The 23,981-nt window shown below is 42.6% G+C and overlaps 1 long non-coding RNA gene across 1 annotated transcript in view; it reads right to left on the bottom strand.

Annotated features, from left to right (window-relative positions):
- LOC120399292 overlaps nucleotides 1-23,981 on the bottom strand; it is a 48,010-nt gene that overhangs the window by 10,283 nt on the left and 13,746 nt on the right. The window lies entirely within an intron of this gene.

The following is a 23,981-nucleotide window of genomic DNA, read 5'->3' as shown; positions in this document are numbered from 1 at the left end:
TGACGGTGTCCCCAGCCTCTGCTTGCCAGAAGCTGGGAGTGGGCAATAGGGGATGTATCACTTGATGATTAACTGTTCTGTTCACTCCCTCTGGAGCATCTGGCATTGGCCACTGTCAGAAGACAGGATACTGGGTTAGATGGACCTTTGGTCTGACCCAGTATCACCGTTCTTATGTTAGGGCTCTCACCTACAATGTGATAAAATGAGGTTGAAATCCTCACTCTGGAGTGGGGACTTGGAGCCACCTATCCCACATCCTAGCTGTGTGCTCTAGCCACTAGGCTATAGGCTCTTTTGGGTTGAGACTCTCTTAATCTCTCCTGTTGAAACTATTCCACATTTTGTATATAATGAAATATTTCTTGGAGCAGGGACTGGAACCCAGGTGTCACTCCTTCCACATGAATGCTATAACCAACAGGCTATGGAGCCATTTGCAGACTGCACCTCTACCCCAATATAACGTGACCTGATATAACTTGAATTCGGATATAACGCAGTAAAGCAGTGCTCTGGGGGGACCGGACTGCACGCTCTGGCGGATCAAAGCAAGTTCGATATAATGCGGTTTCACCTATAACGCGGTAAGATTTTTTGGCTCCCGAGGACAGCGTTATATCAGGGTTGAGGTGTATTTCTCTGGTCCAATATTTAATTATTTATACAAAGAGGCACAGCTCCAATAGGAAGAGATTGAGGGAAGGGAAGATCTGGGTTAAAATCCCAGCCCCAGAATAGGGATTCACACTTTTGTCACCTACATTTCAGTTGAGTGTCCCAACCACTGGGATATTGTGTATGGTGAGGGGATGTCATACTAATTGTTTTGTGAATGGCACCTAAGTCCTCTTATGAATCTAGCCCAAAGATCAAAATATTTAGTTTTGGAAATGTCACAATGAACCATTTGACACGATGATACCTTCTTTCTTCAGAATTTGCAAAAATGAACACAACATTGTGAAAATTTTTGGTCAATGCATTTTTTGGCAAAGAAGAGTTTTGTCTGAAAATTTTCACCCAAATCTTTTCACCCTCTCTAAATGTTTAGTAACCAGGTTTCTCATTCTTTCTCTCTCCCTCCCCCCATTCCACCCTTCCAAATGTCCTTTCCTCTATGTCTTTTCCTCTGCCACCTCATCCTCCATTTTAACCCCAATTTTATTTTAACTGTCTTAATTAAAAGAAAGAAAGAAAGAAAGAAAGAAAGAAAGATCTTAGGGACAAGCACTGCTTCTTCTATGTATGTTCAGAGACTAGTACATATCAAGTGCTACCATAACAGGAATAATTAATGCACATAACAAGTGTGCTATTTTTGCAAATAAGATCACCTTGGGACATGAAATATCCATACCATCTTTTTAAAAAAATATAATAGACTATCAATATCCAAGTGTCATTAATGTTCCTGTACTTAAGACTAACTTGCCTACCCAAACTAATGTAATATAAGAATAAAGATTATAGTATTTAAGTCATGGCATTTAGCACAACAAATATACAATCAGTATAGAACAGAGGCATTATTTCTTTAAGGTAGCTGCATGATCACCAAACTTAAATCAAACTTTCCAATACAGTACTTCAAAATACGTTCTGAATACTGGAAATGCAGTCTAAATATTCATTTTGAAGCCTGTTTTTTAAATTTTATAAACTTCTGTTCTCTCAGATTAATTGAGTAATGGCCTTGTGCAATTCTTTTCCTCTGAGACAAGTAGTGTTAGTGTCCCTAAAGAGACTTTCACCTCTGACACTTGAAATTGTTGCTTGAGGCATGAATCCAAAATCGAATGAAGTCAATTAGTATTTCCATTCTCTTCAGTTGGAGTTGAATTGGGTCCTGAGATGCTAGTTGGCCACATCTTCAGTTGATCTTAATACGCATAGACTTCAGTGGAACTATGCCTGGTATACTAATGGTAATCTAGTTGACTAGAGCAACTGCTTAGTCAGACGGATTGTCATTGCCATCTATTTCAAGCAGTCACGCATTCTGCCCTCAGAAGTAAGGCACCATATTTTAGTACTGTTTCAATATTGAATATGAATCAAAGGTGCTAAATAGCACCACATAGTGAGTGTTAATGCAATTCCAGTTCACTCATTATTAGAATTAAGCAGCTTCTATAATAACCCCCTGTTGTCTTAACACTCCACAGGATCACACTTTGATCCTATTTTTGACTTGATTGCTCTGTTCCTAGGTGCTTGAAAAACAGTTGTGCTTAACAGGTTTCTACTGGGCTCTCATCACAATAAAAAATAAGTTAGATGCAAAGAAACTAGTTTCCTGTATGTTAGCTGTCCCAATGGCTGGTTAAAATCTTATTCCTTATGAGAAATCAGCTGTATTAATCACTCTGCATTATAAGACCACATGTTGTAGCAGCCAGAGGAATCCTTTTTGTATGTGTTATGTTCCATTAAATATAATTTTAGTTCCATGCAGTTAATTTGAGGGGTCAGAGCTGAATGCATAAAATACACATGTTGTCCCCTTAAAGCTGGGGGAAAGGTATATAGGACACATACAATGTAGTCCAAAGCCCCTTCTGTGGTCTGGGAAGACCCTCTTCAACGTGGGAGTTAGAATGACAGGAAGAAATTCAGAATCCTGTCTGTGTTCAGCAGCCTGTATAAAGAATTCCCTTTAGAGCCATTAAAAATGTCCTATCTTTCCTCTGCCTTGAACACTAGATGACAGGGCAATACATGTTTATTTTCCAGCTGTATTATTTCCCCCTGTAAAATTTAATAGCATTTTCATCAATAAAATTATGTTTGTGAAGAAGACAAATTTCTATGTATTTATTGTATGTTGATGGTTATTGAAATATTTCCCTTTTGAACAGTTAAGTGATGGCAAGGGATCTGATACGACTCTTCCTGTACGAAGAACAGGGAAGACTGACTCCTCATTCACTCTCTTTCTCAGACACTGTGGATGGTGATGGCTAACTTAATATGCTTTATTTACCAATCAGAAAGTGCTGCACCATAGGTAATCTCACATCTGGAGCTGCTGGCTCTGGATAATCTACTTGTATTACCTCATGGTATAATTGCGCTACATATTTTATGTTTATTACTTCCAAAAATTATATTAAAATAATATTAAGGTTGCAAAATCAAGCACTCAACATTTTGGGGTATGCTGGACTTAATGTTGCCTGATCCATTTGGCTCCTTTGTATGCACATGTTATGATACCATTTTTAATTGCACACTCACATATGCTTTTTTCCACAGGTTCCCTGTCTCCTTCAGTGAATGAGTAATTATCCAATATTTCTTTAATCTTTTCATTCAAAGTGTGGATCCAGGCCGTATTCACCACACATTGTTTAACCCCTGCACTGACTATACTTCATTATCTTCACAACATCCCTGTGAGAATAAATTATATCCTTATCCCCATTTCACAGATGGGGAATTGAGGTACAGATACTAAAGCCAAAACTGTCAAGTGTCCACTAATTTGGGGTACCCAACTGCTGACCCATAGGGCTTGATTTTTGTAGAGCACCTAACATTTGTATAGTACTTTATAAATTCAAACCACAATTCTAAGTGAATTCATTTGGAATAGTGAGCACTCAGTACTCTTACATATCTGATCCCTGATGTCTCATGCTGAGGTCCCAGAAAACAAGAAACCCACAGTTTAGTGAACACCTGTGAATATTTTAGTTTAAGTGACTTGCAGGGCATCACATAGGAACTCTGTGTCAGAGGCATGGATAGAATCCAGTTGTCTAGAGTTGCATTAACTTCCTTAACTGTGAAGCCCATTCTTTCTCTTTCTGCAGAGGAATTACCATAATGATTCAGACTAAAATTCCATCTAATCCAGTATCCTGTCTGTGACACGATCTGCATTAGATGCTGCTTATAGTGCAACATCTAATGAACAACTGTAGAATAACTTGATCATAGGGAAACGTTCTGCCTAACCACAGGCAGTAAGTGAGTGCTTGGCTGGCTGGCTTATGCTCTGCATTATGAAGATTTATATTCCTTATATTTTATCCTTTCTGATGTAACTGTGGATATTCTCATTGTCTATATACATTTATAATCCTTTTCTGAACCCTGTTAAGTTCCTGGTTTCAGTGATATCTTATGACAATGAGTTTAACAGGGTAATTCAGTACTGTGTATGAACGTTTTTTTTTTTTAATATATGTGGACACAGTTCACAAATCAATATCATGGTCGTCTTTTATGAATAGAGAATTTTTCTTTTTTCAGTAGTACACTAAAATGCCTATTACAGGGGTCGGCAACTTCCGGCACATGGCTCACCAGGGTGCTTACCCTGGTAGGCCCGGACAGTTTGTTTACCTGCCGCGTCGGCAGGTTCGATGGACCGCGGCTCCCACTGGCCGCAGTTCACCGTCCCAGGCCAATGGGGGCAGCGGGAAGCGGTGCGGGCGAGGGATGTGCAGGCCGTGGCCCACCAGGGTGCTTACCCTAGCAAGCCGCATGCCAGAGGTTACCGACCCCTGGCCTATTATATAACACTGTTCCTGTACACTAGAGGTACTTACATTTCAAATAAAATTTTAATTTTTCAAAAGTAAGGATTTTTGTTTAAAAAAATGAGAATCAAAGAGGAATAAGCAGGAAATCTTCTGTCGGGGTCTACAAAAACTCTCCATTTTTTGTGGCCTCAATTTCCATACATTTGGTAAAACATATGTGTGAATGTGTCAGTTTAATGACACATTTATATTTTTCAGTGTTCCTATGGACATAATTGATAATCACTTGTCTCTATATTCATTACCATTCAATATTAGGATATGCCATCAGTGATTGTGAAAAGCTAATTTGTTCAAAATTCCTCAAGCTCAGTTAAATTCAGACCTGTCACAAGATTTTGTGCAATATTTTGAAGCATTTTGCCATAGTTCATGTCAAGGTGTCACCCCTACTCTGAACTTTAGGGTACAGATGTGGGGACCTGCATGAGATTACCCCAAAGTTTATTTACCAGCTTAGATCTAGTAGCTGTCACCACCAAATAGTTTAAACAAACGTTTATGGGAGAGTCATTTGGAAACTCTGTCTTCCCCTCAAATATTTTCCTAGTCTTTATCCCCCTTTTCCTGGCAGGATTGAGACTGATTCACCTTCCACCAATTTTTGGTGAGCCCAGATCCAAGAAATCCTTAGATCTTAAAACAAGGAAAAATCAATCAGGTTCTTAAAATAAAACTTTTAATTAAAGCAAAAGGGTGAAAGGAATACCTCTGTGAGATTAGCATCCAAGCTACTCTCACAGACAACAGATTCAAAACACAGAGGATGTTCCTCTGGGCAAAACCTTAGTTACACAAAGAAACCCAATTTGATTTTCCCTCTGTGCAAAACGAAGTCACAAAAGAAAATAAACATAATCTAATACATTCCTTCTCTAAACACTTACTACTTTTAAGAAATGTTAGATGGCTGCCTGGATCCTTCACTTTGGTACAAGACTTACTGAACAGACAAAAGACTGATTTCCCTCCTCCCTCTTTGAAAACATCTTGTCCCGCCATTGGTTCCCCTGGTTAGGTGCCAGCTAGGCTATGTGAACTTCTTAACACTTTACAGGTAAAAGAGAAAATAACCCTTAACTGTCTGTTTATAACAGCTCACCACTGTGGCAGTTCATGAATGATCTACCCAGAATAAGATTTCATGAGAAATTGAGTGTTATGAAATAGCATCAGTAAAAATTTGATATACAAATTTGTCAATTTTCATGGAATGCTACCTCCCATAACTAATTCCTTGCTCCAGGAAGTGGATTAGGAATAAAACAAAAGTGCAAATCCATTCAGCCATTTTAATGTTAAAGTAATAAAATTAATATATTTGGGAAGTTGAGGACTTTTAAACAAATTATTATTTCTTATCTAGATGCCAAAAAGCATTAGTATATAACTGTTTCCAAAGACTAGCTAATTATGTTACTATTTGAGGTTTTGTTATACTTGTTGTGATGGGGTGTTTGCCCCACACTGGCCCTTAAGGGGATAATAGAGCCCTAGGGAGGCTGCACAGGAGGCAGCCAACAAGAGAGGGGCTGCAAGGAACAGCCAATCAGGGCCAGGCTTGCCCATATAAGAAGGGCTGTTCAGCAGAGCAGCTTCAGTTGCTCCCTGGAGCTTAAGGAGGGAGAACTATCTGCCTGCAGAAGGAAGAAAGCTAGCACCTTGGGCAGTGCTGGGCAGGATCAGGGGAGCGAGAGCTGGCTCCTGGCATGCTGAGGCCCTAAAACGAGTGGAGAAGGTGCGGGGGCTGCAGGGAAGTGGCCCAGGGAAGTAGACTGGAGGGGACGCAGCACGTTGCTGCCATCTACCAGGTCCCTGGCCAGGACCCGGAGTAGTGTGTGGGCCCAGTTCTCACCCTGTCTCCACTCACCACTGAGGAAGTGGCTGGACAGTGGACTGCTATTCCCCCTTGAAGTGGGGAGCACAGAGTGTGGCACAGCCGAAAGACTGTGCCATGAAGAGGACGCTGTGGTCCTGGGAGTGATGTGGGTTTTTGGAGCAGGAGTGACAGCGGTGAGATGCCACCAGAAGAGGGCACACTGGCTAGCAGAGCTGATCCCAGGGACATCTAGCAGGGGGTGCTGGAGTGGTGAGTTGCACCCCATTACACTTATGTACACCTTGAATTTCAGACAAGTCCTATTTGACTCATTGCTAGATTAGAACTGTTTGGCACACAGATTGAATCTACCCTCTTTTGAAATACACACTATTAAATGATTTTGTTGGAAAATAGGCCAAGATTTTCAAATTTGGGACCAACGTGTCCAAAAGTTATTTCTCAAATTTTGGTGTTCCCAACTTCAGACATATTTCAAGGTGCCTGAATATCAGAAAGTCCTAAACACTCACCTTGTGAGAAGTAAAGAGTGAGCTTAAATTATTGTCACCACATAGTTCTCAGTCAGTGTGAAGCAATTCATCCTTCATACCATATGGCATGGAAGTGATAAACATCACACTGACAATGCAACCTGATACTGTCAGGACAGGACCCCAATCATTTGGGGAAAGGGAGGAATTCTGTGGGTGTAGGCTTAGTAGCCATATCTGAAATGGCCCTGAGAACATATTCTATGCATGAGATTTTCAAAAATATGCCATGTTGTTTCAGTTGAAGTCAATGCGAATTTTGCTGTTGCCTTCAGTGGGAGCAAAATTAGGCTAGCAATGGAATAGGTAAAATACTCACTTTGTTTTGTCTACCCACATCTTAATTTTAGGAGTCTTTTTTGGCCCATGGTATGACAATACATTTTGTATCTGCTATTATTCTAGCGGCACAATGTAAGAACTCAAATCAACAAAAATACTTTTCTGTATTTTCAGATGTACAGCAAGTGAGTTTATTGTATTAACATTTCAGCCCAAAGCCAGGAATAATTTCTCATTTCAGTGTTCATGGCAAAGGAAAGTGCAGGCTACTTTAGTTTAGAATGGCCAGATGATCTCAAACAGCAATATGGCACATAACAGTACAGACCTGGCAGTGTAGATAAATATACACAGTAGATCCCAAACTGAGTGAGGCTTTTATAAGTCATAAAAGGAATTTTAAAATCTAATTTGTTATTTGACCAAATGCCAGGGTAGGTCTTTTATGACTGAAGTGACATGCTGTGTTAACCTAGTGTGCATGTCTCAATTCTGGGAGCAGCTTTTTGCCCACTTTGGAGACCAGGTAGCTTTTTCCCTCAGGAAGGACAAAAACAAGCCACTGCAGCTATCTAACATACAGGTTATACACCAAGCTCCCTTGACTGAGATTCACAAACCATTTGTGACGAACAATTTATTAAGAAGACTTGACCCTTTTTTTTTCTATTTTCAAGTTGTCTGTGATCAGATTATAATTTTGAAGCTTGATTATAAGTGTACAGTCTGCCCTGAAAAAGGAGCAGCACACAGCAGCGCTGCTGCAGTAGCAGACCAAGGAGGGAATTATGACTGAGAGTCACAATTTTCTTCCTGACTTCTGCTGCTGGTCTATGGCAGATTAGTTCCCCCAACCCACCTGTGCTGGCTTGCAGCTTGTGGAATCAAGCCAAAGCTCCACTCACTTCTCATAGCTGCCTGCCCACCTGCATGGGAGGGGCAGTCACAACCTAATGGTGGTGCACTTCCCGGGTGAGGAGAAGGGTGAAAGGGCTTAAGGGTACCCCACAGGAATGAATTCCCAAGTGCACCTCCCTGGGTTCTCAAAGGGTTTTTGAACTTGGGTGGTGGCAGCATCTACCCATCCAAGGTCAGAGAAAAGCTGTAACCTTGGGAGTTTAATACAAGCCTGGAGTGTCGAGTATTAATTTTTAGAGTCCTTGTGGGCCCCACCTTCTGCATTCGAAGTGCCATAGTGGGGAATCAGCCTTGACATGGTGGCAGAGTGGTGGGATCATTTTGAACCAGAGGCAGAGACCTCAGGATTTGAAAAGGACACATTTTTCCTTTTGGGAGCCTGCTAAGCTAAGGAGTTCTTTTCTTTTCTTTTCATTTCTTTTCTGCCTGAGAGGGAATAGGCATGTAAAGGGATCAGCCTGCAAAGCCAGGGAATCAAACAAGCAGGTTTTTTTTTCTTTTCTAGTTTCGTGGCAAAGAAATAGCTAGGCTACAGTAGGGCAGCCTTGTGCATGAGGTTGCGGTCGGGCACCAAAACCTAGAGCAACTAATCTTCCCAAAGCAGCATACCATGGAGAAGACAGACCCAGATCAAGCCCAGACATCCAGCTCTTTGACAGATATGCAGGGAGGGGATGGAGGACCGGAGACTTCCCAGGAGGGAAGAGTCAGCCCTCCTGCACCCGAGATCCTGGTGCCAAGATGGAGGGATGCCCTTAACCCAGACCGAGTTCTAACTGCGGAAGACAGGAATTTCTTCCTAGAGATGAAGCACAGGTGAAGCACTTAGAACTGGAAAGAGCTAAGCTGGATCAATCAGGTAGCCCTAACAGTCCTCCTCCAGGTACCACTCCCCATTCCAAGAAATTCCCCACATACAAGGTAGGCGATCATACAGAGGCCGTCTTAGAAAATTTTGAAAGGGCCTGCCTTGGATACAACATCTCCTACAGACCAGTATATGGTGGAGCTGAGGCCACAACTCAGTGGACCCTTAGCAGAGGTGGCAGCTGAAATACCTAAAGAACACATGAACAAGTATGAACTTTTTAAACAAAAGGCCATAATTAGGATGGGGCGAAAACCCGAGCATGCCCTTCGGTGGTTCAGAGCCCTAAGGTGGAAAACGTATGTGGCATTTCCCCAACATGCCTACCACATTGTAAAAAATTGAGATGCCTGGATATCAGGAGCAAATGTTAAGTCTCTGGAAGATCTGTCTCTCCTAATAGAAATGGAGCAGTTATTAGAGGGTGTTTCTGAGGAAATAGAAAGGTACATCCTAGATGGGAAGCCCAAAACTGTAATTGATGAGGGGAGAGATCAGAGCCAAATGGGTTGAAGAACAAAGCTAGTAGCAGTTGGTGGGGATACCAGAAGGGGCAACCCAAGAAGACACCCCACCATCAGGGTCAGTCCAAAGCCCCACCTTGCGAGGAGGAGCCCTCCACACAGCTAGGGGAACACCAGATGCCCTCTAGTCCCACCACCTTACTCTCCAACCACCCACCATGCCCCAGCCCACAGTCAGCTGGGCGATGCTTTAAATGTAATGAGCTGGGGCATGTGAAGGCCAATTGCCCCAAGAGCACCAGCCGACTGCAACTCCTCACCCTGGAGTTCCACCAAGAGCCTTCAGGCCCAGATGCCTCGCAAATACCCCAAGAGTGAAGGGAAACTGTGAGTGTGGGCGGGAGGAAGATTACTGTGTGGAGAGACACTGGAGCACAGGTATCAGCTATCCACCATCACCGGTGGACCTCAAATTCATCAACCCAGAGGCCCAAATGACAGTGCAGCCCTTTAAGGCCAACTTTTTTTAACTTGCCTACAGCCAAGTTGCCTGTCCAGTACAAGGGCTGGTCAGGAATATAGACTTTTGCAGTCTATGACAATTATCCCATTCCCATGCTGCTGGGAGAAGACTTAGCCAACCATGTAAGGCTAACAAAAAGGGTGGGGATGGTCACCTGAAGCCAGGCTAAACAGACCTCCACACCTAACTCTATTCCTGAGCCTCCTACAGGGACCCAGCCAGAGGTGGTGGAACCAGACCCCAGACCAAAGTCTATGGCAGCAGTTGTAGATCCAGTTTCTGGGACCCAGCCAGAACTAGCCCAAGGATTGGAACTGGTGGAGCAGTCAGCACCAGAGCCTGTGTTTGCAACCCCACCAGAGTCAGGGAAGCCAGCACCAAAGGGCGCCACAGAGTCTGTACCTGCAGCAGCAGATACACCAGTGCAAGAAGCTCAACCGGAGCCTGAAATACAACAAAGTGAACCAGAGGAGAGCGGTTCACAGTCGACAGAGACACCCCGATCACCTACATTGCTTCCAGCGGAACCAAGTCCACAACGCAGTAAGGAACTATGTCTCCAGCATCAAGGGAGCAGTTCCAGGCAGAGCAGGAAGCAGATGAAAGCTCAAGGGAGCTTGGACGGCAGCACGGAGCAACCCATCACCTCTCAGCTCTTCTAATAGGTCCATGTTTGTTGTAGAAGGAGGACTCTTATACAAGGAGGCCCTTTCTGGTGGATACAAGGAGGACTGGCATCCTCAGAGACTGTTGGTAGTTCCAACCAAGTATAGGGAAAAGCTCTTAAGCTTAGCCCACAATCACCCTAGTGGCCATGCTGGGGTGAACAGGACCAGAGACTGTTTGGAGAAGTCATTCCACTGGGAGGGAATGGGTAAGGATGTTTCCAGTATGTCCGGTCTTGTGAAGTGTGCCAGAGGGTGGGAAAGCCCCAAGCCCAGGTCAAGGCCCCTCTCCAGCCACTCCCCATAATTGAGGTTCCATTTCAGCCTGTAGCTGTGGATATTCTGGGTCCTTTCCCTAAGAAGACACCCAGAGGAAAGCTGTACATACTGACCTTCATGGATTTTGCCACCTGATGGCTGGAAGCAGTAGCTCTAAGCAAAACCAGGACTAAAACTGTGAGCCAGGCATTAGCAGACATTTTTGCCAGGCTAGGTTGTCTCTCAGACATCCTTACGGATTTGGAAACTATCTGGGGTTTTAGATGAGTAGTTTCTAGGTATGATACTGATGGTTTTTCAGACCTGGCCCAAAGCTTCTTATAGCATTGCTGCTCCCTGTCTGCTTCTCCCTGTGAACAACAGGCAGACAAAAGGGGAGTCTTGTTTCAATTTTAAAAAGTTCTAGCCTTCCCATTGAGTCTTTTGGCCAGGTGCCACTCACATCCTTTTACCTATGCATTGCAGTGATACTTTTAACCCTTTACAGGTAAAGCAAGTAGAGAACAGCTACTAAGAGGGATTTTATAGCTAACTGGCTGAGTGAGTCCATAAAAGGGAGCTACCCCCTACCCCCTTCATTTATCAAAACCCTTTATGCAGGCCCACAGGGCAAGGCACAGTTTTGCCCTTGTTCACTCTGGCATTGCTCAGTAAATGGTTTCAGATGTTTTGGACCCTGTGGTCTCTTTTTGAACTGTTTATATTGATAACTCTTTTGAGTATCTTGAGTATTCAATAAACTGTGGGTAATCTTCAATCAATGCATTTAGTCACCTGGTACAATTTCTATTTGCTTTCTGGATAACCTAACCAGTATAAGCAGAAGAAATGCCTGAGAAAATCACTGGGATGTTAATTCTCTCAGGGAGAGGGTAGGACTCACATTAGGGAGGAAGACATAGCAAGAAAGATGGTGTAACCTGCGTCTGGCAGAAGAGGACCCCTCCTGACAGTAGCTGGGAGTAGTGGTGAGAGTAGGTTTGGTTCAGCTTGGAACCCACTCAGGATACTTCTCCCTCCACAATGGAGACAATGCCCCATATTTCTGAACTGTGTAGTTCAGAGCTAGATTTTAATCCAAAATTCTTCAAATTCTAGAGGTTTTGGATCTGGGGTGCTGGTTCAGGACCAATTTCTTGTCATACTTATTCATTTCAGATTCATTTGACTGCAGAGCTATGCTATGAGGGAGCCATGGGAAAATCCCAGGGAGTCAGAAAGTAACACAGAGGCTTGGACTCCATCTGAGCGTTTGAGATTCCTGAGTTGTGTGGGTTGCACTCCCTTCATACAGGGGAGGGAGATAGTAAACCCTTCCCTTGGCAGAAGAATTTGGTGGAAACTGCAATGGAAACCTTTCTGAGACTCCTGGACCTTTGACACTGTTTTTCCTGCACAGGGGCATGGTTTGCCACATGGTGTACAGTCATCATAGTTACTTTTTCAATCAGGATATGCTGAGTTTCACCAGCTGAGGATCTAGTCCCTACTGGTGTGTGTATGTGTGGCGGGGGGATCGAGGAGAGAGAAACATTTTACATCAACAAAGGATTTGGTTCTTTAGCATACACATTACTGAGAGTTACTTCACTGCAGTGTTTTCCCTTTTACCCTATTAATAATGCATTACTTCAATGTTTAATCCAATGCTGACAAGAAGAAAATCATTTCCATCCATGTGGTCAATATTAACTACATTCCTATCTGGGCATATGTTTAAATATTTAAAGTCCTATTTACTAGTTTCAGTAGAAGGAGATAACCCATACACATATGCATTAACTGACTACATTTTTCATGAGTGAAATTAATATAGTTACAGCAATTATATATACACTACCTGTGTTAATATAGTCCATTAAAATTTTATGTTAAGAGAACATTACCGTTACACTGTGAATCTCTCAACTCAGTATATGTAAAGATTGAAATGACCCAAGCACCCTTCACTCTGCCCATTTTGCATATACATTTTATACAGTGTTTGAAATTATCACAGTATTCTTCAGTGATGCAATATAATCACAAACTTTTTCTGAAAACTTATACGAGCATGTGTTGCATCTTCTGCTCATGCATAGTACTCTGTGTAGGCCAGCTAAAGGGTCCATGAAAATCTTTTACATGCACAATGCATAGTGAATGAGGATCCTTACATTCACAATGGAAATTAATCAAATGCACATGCTCAGCACCACTTGCAAAGTTTGTGATCATCTACCTTTGTGCTTCTCATTCAGTTAATTTCCTGAGTACCAGGCATCGTTCAGGGAACTTTTATATAGTCCCCCATCCTATACACAATAATGTACATTATTTCATACATCTGCCAAATGCATAGATGTTGCCCGCTGGTTTCCTTTTTATACAACATAGTCATTCAGCAACCTCTCCCTATCTGCTTATATGTGCTCAGTCCAGTTGCTAGGGTGGTAATTGGACATCCCCGACTGTCTTAATATATTAATTGTGATAGTGTTATGCTTCTGCCTGGGTTTTTGCAGCTGCTATCACACCACTGGAAAGGGTCTAATATATACATACATAAAACAATATGTATATGTTCTGGGCAAGCCATATATAGTGTCTCCAACAACGTGACCTATCTACTGATTCCCTGAAATACATTAATATAAATAATAATTGTATGATCAGTGGACTAATTACCCTAGTCTAATATGTAAAATTGGAAGTGCCCTCCACCCAAACACCTACAGAAATATCAGTGTTGGGAGCAACATCAGCAAACTATTCTGTACCTCACTCAACAAAAGAACAACACAGTATTTATTATTTTATTATTAAACATATCAAATATTATTTATGTATAATTATGACAAAGTAATAAATGAGAGCCAAATTCCTTTGTTCCCTGAGACATGAATGAATTAGTAGAGAAATGTGAATTAGTAGATGTTTACTCTACAGATGGACGTTAACGGATATGTGGAAAAAAATATCAGTTGCCTGCATCATAGACTTTAACAAAGCCTAGGGCTTATATACTTCCCCTCTCCCACGTTCCCTGGCTCTCCTGAATCATATATATTGCAGTGAAGGATAATGCATAAGGGGAAAAAACTATTCAGATCACAAATATGATTACCATGCCAAAACACAAGAGAAATATCAGAAAGGAGGATTTATTTCAGTGCTTCATCCAATTACCACAATTTATGTAAACTAAGACAGTAGATAACAAGGCAAGTAGATAACAGTAGATAAACATTATTTCCTAGTCTGCAGACACTCACTGTTTGTGGTTATACATGTTATTCCAAGAGAGTTAAACAGATCCTGACCTGAGATGTACCAACAAGTTCTACATTCCTGTTTAAAACAAAAAAAGTCATTCCGTCCCTTAAATTGTGACTTAATTTGCAGAATAATTAAGGGCCCCAGTACTTATATTTTCCTCACCTCTATGCAGCATGAAAAAGTAACTAAGCCACAGAAATTCTACAGATTTACACTGTTGCCAACCCCTGGAGTTCAAAAATCATTTGACCATGAAAAATCATGCCATTTGCCAATCCATATGCCAATCCATCAAAAGCACCTTTATGTGGATCCCTTGGTCTCAACACCCCATACAATTACTTCAGTCCATGGATTGGAAGCTATGGGGTGGCATGGGGAGGAATCTATGTACTCTAACTACACGTTGGAGTGTGTGGATTTCACTCCTCCTTCCTCTGCTCTTGCACTTGACTTGCATAGAACCTAATTGTACAGGTTTTATGCAGGTGGAGTACATTTCAATCATCATTCAGAATGTCCAACATAAATCTTCTGTAATAAACAAAGAAGGAAATAATGCATCAGAACTTCAGTTGGTGTGACTTGATGTAGATTTATTGACTTCAGCTAGGCAATGTTGATTTATAGCATCTAAATATCTGGCCCAATATTTGTATACTAAATAAAGCCAATTCTCTCCCACCCACACCCACCCCTCCCTTAAAATAAAATCTGATTTGTGTCCATTTATTCTTTTCCTTAGAGACTGTCCAGTTTGGCCGATGTACATAGCAGAGGGGCATTGCTGGCATATAATGGGCATATATTACATTGGTGGATGTGCAGGTGAATGAACCGGTGATGGTGTGGCTGATCTGGTTAGGTCCTGTGATGGTGTTGCTGGTGTAGATATGTGGGCAGAGTTGGCATCGAGGTTTGTTGCATAATGATTATGATCTTTCATTTATAAAGCATCTCTCATGTAAATAGATCCCAAGGCATTTTACAAACCTGACTAACTAACTAACAAATGTGGTGTGTGTGTAATAGTTCTCAGCACTTCATCATCATCAAAAGACTATGCAAACACTAGCTGATTAATCTTCACAACAGTCATGTGAGGTAGGTAAGAATTATTATCCCTTTATATTGATGGATAAACTGAAAGCTAAGAAATTAGGGCCAATTTTTTCAAATTATGGGAGCTGATGTTTGGCACCTAAATTCACATATTGGTATCTAAGTAAAGAACTTAATGTTCAAAGGCATTTAGTACTTGCATCTCTTCTTAATTTCACTACTCCACATGTTTGAAAATCAGGTCACTTACTCCAGACATGCTGAGTAATCAAATGAATAAGAGCTGCCAGGTCCTCAGCTCATTTGAACATCAAGCTACTTATTTAGGTGCCTGTCTTCAGGCTCCCCAATTTGAAAAAAAAATCTGGCTTATGTGACTGTCGCAAGGACACATAGCAAGTCGGCAGGAGATCTGTGATTAGAACCTGGATATTCCTGGCTCTCAGTCCCATAGTCACTAGACAGTGCTGCTGCTCATTGAGGCATGCATCTCCCACTGAGGCGAAATTCAATAACTTTTGTTAAACTGCAAATCTTCTAGGGCAGGTATTGAAGACTTTCATATCCAAATGAGACTTCAGGGGGGGATGTATGCAAGCAGAAAATAATTATATAAGTTGGGTTTTAGAAAAGACATCAAGGTTCACTCCTGAACTGTCAAGATATCTTTAATCAAAGGGACCAGGACAATAGTTTTATGTCTCATCTGCTAGTGCCCCAAATCACCTTGCTTAGGCACTAGTTCATTAGTAGTTCAGGAGGAAGACTGCTATCGAATTTCTACTTGAGTGTTCCCTGGAGGGCTCTTATCCAAGTACTGAGCTGGACTAATGCTACTTAGTTTCTGAGATCTGATGAGCTCACAGCGTTAGATGACATGGGTACAAGCTTAATAGTTATGGTTAGGAGGTCCTTTCAATTTTAAGTCCCTAATTTCTGGTGCTTATAACTTTCCAAACCATTACCTTTTCAATAGAATTTCTCATGTGTGTTCAACCCAGAGGTGAAATCTTTTAGAAGTTTGATAAAAGCCATTTGTCAGTTACTGAAATATCCTAACAGGGGAGAGTACTTCCCACAAGCCAGGTCATTTTTCAGACACTACGTTTGGACATGAATAACTCAGAAGATTTCATCTATTTTCACATGTAAGCATCATGGTGCCATCATTTCTAAATAGGATCACCCCTCTACCCCCAACCAGATCTGCTCAGGAGAATTGCAATTCAATCCTCCCCCTCCCCACCCCACTCCCATTCTGCTTTTGTTTATTAATGGGATGTAATGGAAAGACTACAACACTCCTCTGTCTCACTATTACTCAACAAAGAGTCCTGTGGCACCTTGTAGACTAACAGAAGTATTGGAGCATAAGCTTTCGTGGGTGAATACCCACATGCGTGTGATGAAGTAGGTATTTACCCACGAAAGCTTATGCTCCAATACTTCTGTTAGTCTATAAGGTGCCACAGGACTCTTTGTCGCTTTTTACAGATCCAGACTAACATGGCTACCCCTCTGATGCTTCACCATTACTCCTGCACCCTCACTCTGCCTATAGGCAGGGTTAGGTGGAGAGATTCAAGGTAAGGTTGTGTGAGATATAAAGAGAGTTTTAAAATTTCTGTGAAGTAGGGATTGAAATCCCCAGTCTTTCTAACAAAAATTTGAAAGTTTTTTTCTGAAGTGATGTGCTGGAATAGTGTTAGAGTCTATCAGCGGGTAGACACTGTAGGCCAGAGGAGAAACTGAGGCACAAGTGCATTCCCGATTCTGGAAAGGTAATTTCCTTTAAAGGGAGCTATGGCTTACCATCGCCCTGGCCCTCATTCTTCACAGAACAAGGGAATTCTGGGAGCCCTAATTTCCAGAGAAACTCTAGGAATTATAGATGGTGCTAGAACATGCTGGAAAGCTGTGCCAGGGAACCTAAGGAGCAGTATTCCCACAGAACTGGGTGAAATTTGGGGAGATTAGAGCAGAGGAAAGACTGACAGTGATTCTTCCTGCTAAGGGGGCTGGAAGGAGCCAGGAAGGGGTAGTAAGCCCACAAGATGGAAGGGGCCTGCAAAGGGTAAAGGAGGCCTGAAGAGATAGGAGAGGAAGGAAGACTTCCTCTAGATAGGAAGACCTATCTCCTGAAGAAATAGGAGAGGAAGGAAGAGGTAGTCAGGGGCGGCTCTAGGAATTGCGCCACCCCAAGCAGGGCGGCACGCCACGGGGGGCGCTCTAGCGGTCGCTGGTCCCGCAGCTCCTGTCGACCTCCTGCAGACGTGCCTGCGGAGGGTCCGCTGGTCCCGCGGCTCCGGTGGACCTCCCGCAGGCATGCCTGCGGATGCTCCACCGAAGCCGCGGGACCAGTGGACCCTCCACAGGCACACCTGCGGGAGGTCCACCGGAGCCGCCTGCCGCCCTCCCGTGGCACGCCGCCCCAAGCACACGCTTTGTGCGCTGGGGTCTGGAGCCGGCCCTGCAGGTAGTAAGGTGGTGTAGTAGACTGAAAGACAGAGTGATTGTGAGCTCTGTGCTGAGGGGTAAAGACTTAGATTTGTGATCAGAACTGGAGAAAGAAACAGCCTGAGGTGATAGCAGTAGTGTAGGTGGTGAGGCGGTGAGGCCTGGTGTGTGCACCTGCTCTTATTTAGGAGCACCAGGCTTGGGCTTCTAAAGAGGCTGGGGAAAGCAGCCCTTCACTCTCCTGAATCAAGGGGTAAGAGCAGAACAGACACTCCATCAAAGATTGTTTAGCTCAGAGAAGACAAAGAGCAGTGTTTTCTATTTTCATTTGAATGCAATTACCTCAGAAGGGGTGAACATTTATATTTGCTGGAGGACTGAACAATCAACCACCAAATGGAAACACATTTCTCAATGAGACAGAAGCAAAACTGAGGGATAAACTAGACTATTAGCAGGGGAAGACTGTGTGGACCAGAGGGGAAACTGAGATACAGGAGATGTATTCAGAATAGTTTCAGGATAGTAACCATCTGTGCTACTACTTTAGGGGAAGGAGGTTCCAGGACACAGTATTCCAGTGATACAAGCACTAAGCACTGACACTAAGCGGTCTCCTGCATTCAATTGCCATTTTTTTTTAAATGTCATGTTTGGTTCTAACTGGACAATTTGAAGTATTGGCGTTTGCAAAATAATGATGTTATAAGCATTTAAAACAGCAGAATGTGCATGTGCAGTATATTAGCTTCCATAGCTTGAAGAAGTGTGGTCTTCTAGAATTGTATGTGCATATGTAATGCATTTGTAGAACTAATATATAAACTATAATCTTACTTTTATGTTTATTATAAAGTCCAACTGGAAACTCAAGCACACTTTTCATTAGGAGATGGCTATGTTGCACCTTTGCTACGTTTTGCAATATTTTTGTAAGACCAACGATTTTGCAACATTTATTTATTTATTGCTTCTAACAAGAAATTTCTGGAAGCTTAAGATTTCTGTCAGAGCTGCAACTAAAGCTGCATTTCTGACATGCGCTGTTAGCTGCCGTTATAGGGCTCATCAACTGTAGTCATTGAATTGCAGTTCTTGCTGCAGCCAGTAGAGGCTGCTTGTTGCCTCCTACTCCATAAGAGTGCCTGTGCTGTGTGAGGAAACTGCAATTTAAGGAGGCAGGGTGAGCAGCTCATACCCTTTCCCCTGTGGGTTGCTACACTGGGAAAGGGAGGAGAGAAGGGATCCAGTAGGCGGTGCACCTCCTGTCCAGCCCATCTGCACTCCCTCTCCTAGTTCCACTGCTGCTGGACACCCTGTATGTGTCACAGGGAGGGGGAGAGTGTGCCAGAGGGACTGAACCCCTTGGAGAAAAGAGCAATGCCCAAAGAAGGGAAATGGTCAAGGGCTGTGTGCACTGGTGGCCAAGAGGTAACATGTGTGGGAAGAGAATGAGACGGGGGACAGTGATCAGTCGAGCTGCTGAGAGTGGTAGCTATGGAGGGAGAATGCCCAGAGGAAGGTGCCAGGTAAAGGTCTTGTCCCACCAGCCAAATGTGACAGGAAGTAGGTCCCCAAGGTGTGCGTGTGTGTGCATTTCAAACTGATTCCCTGAAGTGCACCCAAACCAAGGGCAAATTCCCTCTAAGAGTTCAAAAATCAGAATATGGACCAGCAAAAGCAATTGGCTTAAAAATAATGAGGGCCATTTCTTAAAATGGCATGATTTTTCATGGTCAAATGATTTTTGAACTCCAGGGGTTGGCAACAGTGTAAATCTGTAGAATTTCTGTGGCTTAGTTTCTTTTTCATGCTGCATAGAGGTGAGGAAAATATAAGTACTGGGGCCCTTAATTATTCTGCAAATTAAGTCACAATTTAAGGGACGGAATGACTTTTTTTGTTTTAAACAGGAAAGTAGAACTTGTTGGTACATCTCAGGTCAGGATCTGTTTAACTCTCTTGGAATAACATGTATAACCACAAACAGTGAGTGTCTGCAGACTAGGAAATAATGTTTATCTACTGTTACACTGGTCTACAATTTTTGAGAAGTCGTCTGCTTCAGAGATAAAATGTGCTATTTATTATGTATTTTGATGTGCTGAATTCAAATATGACAATTAAAACAACTGATTGGCTACTGTTTCTAAGAAATTTAAGTTTTTATATTTTATGTCTATGTATATTGTGTAGATAGTAGAGTTTTAATCATAAATTGTAAACCTAGGTCTTTACATGTGTTTATGGTTGCTTTACATTACCTGACCAGGGACATGAACCCTGGACCCTCAGATTAAAAGTCTGATGCTCTGTCAACTGAGCTAGCCAGGGCATAATGATAATATTATAATAATATTAAAATAATATTTCACCTGTCCTGTTTATGTAACACTTTAAAAATCAGCAAAAGGGTTATATAAATAAAATTTATTATAAAACAAAAGGCAAAAAACTATTATGTATATAGTTTAGTCCTATTCAGTGTCTACTCAGCACTTCTTGGCTTGTCTCTTGTATTCATTAAATGGAGCATCTCTTGTCACTGTCCAGCAATAGTCTGCAAGCATTGATGGGCTCCATTTGCCCTGATAGTGTTTCTCCATTGTTGCAATGTCCTGCTGGAATCGCTCGCCGTGCTCGTCGCTCACTGCTCCGCAGTTCGATGGAAAAAAATCTAGATGAGAGTGCAAAAAATGTATCTTTAGTGACATGTTGCAACCAAGGCTTTTGTATGCCTTGAGGAGGTTTTCCACCAACAACCTGTAGTTGTCTGCCTTGTTGTTTCAGAGAAAATTTATTGCCACTAACTGGAAGGCTTTCCATGCCGTCTTTTCCTTGCCACGCAGTGCATGGTCAAATGCATCATCTCGAAGAAGTTCACAAATCTGAGGACCAACAAAGACACCTTCCTTTATCTTAGCTTCACTTAACCTTGGAAATTTTCCACGGAGGTACTTGAAAGCTGCTTGTGTTTTGTCAATGGCCTTGACAAAGTTCTTCATCAGACCCAGCTTGATGTGGAAGGGTGGTAACAAAATCTTCCTTGATTCAACAAGTGGTGGATGCTGAACACTTTTCCTCCCAGGCTCCAATGACTGTCGGAGTGGCCAATCTTTCTTAATGTAGTGGGAATCTCTTGCACGACTATCCCATTTGCAGAGAAAACAGCAGTACTTTGTGTATCCAGTCTGCAGACCAAGCAAGAGAGCAACAACCTTCAAATCACCACAAAGCTGCCACTGATATTGGTCATAGTTTATGCACCTCAAAAGTTGTTTCATGTTGTCATAGGTTTCCTTCATATGGACTGCATGACCAACTGGAATTGATGGCAAAACATTGCCATTATGCAGTAAAACAGCTTTAAGACTCATCTTCGATGAATCAATGAACAGTCTCCACTCATCTGGATCGGGAACGATGTTGAGGGCTGCCATCACACCATCGATGTTGTTGCAGTCTACAAGATCACCTTCCATGAAGAAGAATGGGACAAGATCCTTTTGACGGTCACGGAACATGGAAACCCTAACATCACCTGACAGGAGATTCCACTGCTGTAGTCTGGAGCCCAACGGCTCTGCCTTACTCTTGGGTAGTTCCAAATCCCTGACAAGGTCATTCAGTTCACCTTGTGTTATGAGGTGTGGTTCAGAGGAGGAGGATGGGAGAAAATGTGGGTTCTGTGACATTGATGGTTCAGGACCAGAAGTTTCATCCTCTTCCTCTTCCTCGTCTGACTCAAGTGAGAATGATTCTGGTGCATCAGGAACCGGCAGTCCTTCTCCATGGGGTACTGGGCGTATAGCTGATGGAATGTTTGGATAATGCACAGTCCACTTTTTCTTCGTTGACACACCTTTCCCAACTGGAGGCACCATGCAGAAGTAACAATTGCTGGTATGATCTGTTGGCTTTCTCCAAATCATTGGCACTGCAAAAGGCATAGATTTCCTTTTCCTGTTCAACCACTGGCGAAGATTTGTTGCACAAGTGTTGCAGCATACGTGTGGGGCACACCTCTTGTCCTGATCTCCAATTTTGCAGCCAAAATACAGGTGATAGGCTTTCTTAACCATAGTGGTTATACTGCGCTTTTGTGATGCAAAAGTCACTTCACCACAAACATAGCAGAAGTTATCTGCACTGTTCACACAAGTACGAGGCATCTCTGCTCACTTTGGCTAAACAGAAAAACTAGAGCCAATCAACAATTTTAAGCATCATTTTCATTCTCAGTGACCCAGAATTAGTAAAGTTTGACTACATTTATTTCAGAAGCATTTTGGCTGTAGTGCAGTGTTATCTACTTGCCTTGTTATCTACTGTCTTAGTTTACATAAATTGGGGTAATTGGATGAAGCACTGAAATAAATCCTCCTTTCTGATATTTCTCTTGTGTTTTGGCATGGTAATCATATTTGTGATCTGAATAGTTTTTTCCCCTTATGCATTATCCTTCACTGCAATATATATGATTCAGGAGGGCCAGGGAACAGTGGGAGAGGGGAAGTATATAAGCCCTAGGCTAAGAAAGGTGTGGTTCCCTGTAGACTAGAGAGGTTTGCTACAGGTTAATTGGAGCACCTGAAGGCAATTAAGTCCCTGTTAGCAACCTAATAAATCCCTCTGCTTCAGGCAGTCAGGGGAGAAGGAAGAAGGAGAGAGGACTGGAGCTTGGAGGGGTGCTGTCAGACTTGGAAGATCAGAAAAACAGAGTAAGGGACACCCTGCCCCAGCGTTTAAGGACCAAAGGACACCACCCAAGGGGGAAGAGGGTAAGAACCCACAGGGGTTGAGAGGAGCTGAAGCTCAGAGTAAGGAGCAAACCCAGACCCCTCCCCTGCTTCCCTCCTTACCACGTTCCTGGGCCGCTAGTTGGGGCCCTTGGTGCCCCAAAAGCAGGGGTAAAGGGTGGCATCTTAGCCCCCTGCCAAAAAAAGCACAGGACCTACCATATTACATTGGCCATCTTCTCACAGATGTCATACAAGGATGGTGGCATACTGTCAGAAGACAGGATACTGGGCTAGATGGACCTTTGGTCTGACCCAATATGGCTGTTCTTGTGTACAAATCTATTCAAAATTGAAATTTATTTGGTGTTGGTGTTTCTTAGCAAGTTAAGGTTTGCAAATGTTTCCACAGCATATGCAAAGAAAAGCTTCTTGGCATCTCTGTAGCCAGTAGGGCAGAAGTTAGATGATTTGGCAGGGTTTTTGGAGCACCATTTAAAATGTATGTTTGGATGGGTGAGGGGGCATAGATTTCCCATCCACCCCTGGTCTAATCTTCCACTTCCTCTCTCAGGCACCACTGCCAGCAGTCTGACCCTACCAGCCCATGAGCCTCTGCACCCACCCCCTCCAAATGTAAGTGAGTGGCTGGGGCTCACAATGCCACTACTCAAATTTGGCCTGGCTGCCTCTCCATCATGATGGAGGGACAGCTGAGACAAACCTGAGTGAGTAGCAGTCAAGCCAAATTTGAAGGAGAGGCATCGTGAACTGGTGTACAGGGTTGCAAGGACACTTGAGTTTGGCTCAACCAAAAATTGATCAAGCCATGGCCTTGGTGGCTCCCCTGTCTCCATGGCCTGCAGGCATAAAGAACAACAGCAGTCTGCTTAAGCAAAAATGGACTATTTAACCCCTCAAATATTGATGTGCCCTGTTTTGGTTGCTTAACTGACAAACACTTAAAAAATTAAAAGGTTTTTGAATTCTCAAAGCAGGCAACCTACGTGCATTGTAATAACTTTTCTACCTATAGGCATCCAGTCTAGTCAGTTCCCCTGTGCCTTTATCTATACCAACATAGTTTGTGATCTCCTGTATCTCCATCTTCCCCTAAGCAACATTCATAGAGCTAAACCTTCAGAGAATTTTCTTTGAGGAATAGTCTTCAATTTTTAAACTACTTTCTTTTGTTTCCCCCCTTCTGCAAACTGGAATAATTCACTATCCAATAGTGTTTAACCTCGAAATAGAATATCCAACCAGCCAAAACAAATAGCTGCCTAATGGATGTAGGGAAATAAGATTTATACAAGGTTGTGAAACAATGATTTATGCTACAAGGAAAACAGAAAATAATTTTCTATAGTCTGATCTTGCCCCGTCTTTAATTTGCACCTGTAAAAAGATTAACTATTATCCCATTACCAGTGATGCACATGATTATCCCAGTGTGTCTTCAAAAGCCCATGCAAGAGAAGCAGGCATGATAATTTAGTGCTTTCTTCATTCCCCTGATTACATTAATCAGAGGTTACTT

This window comes from Mauremys reevesii, linkage group 2, assembly GCF_016161935.1.
Source record: "Mauremys reevesii isolate NIE-2019 linkage group 2, ASM1616193v1, whole genome shotgun sequence".
Lineage (NCBI taxonomy): Eukaryota > Metazoa > Chordata > Testudines > Geoemydidae > Mauremys > Mauremys reevesii.
This window is presented reverse-complemented; position numbering and strand designations above follow the sequence as displayed.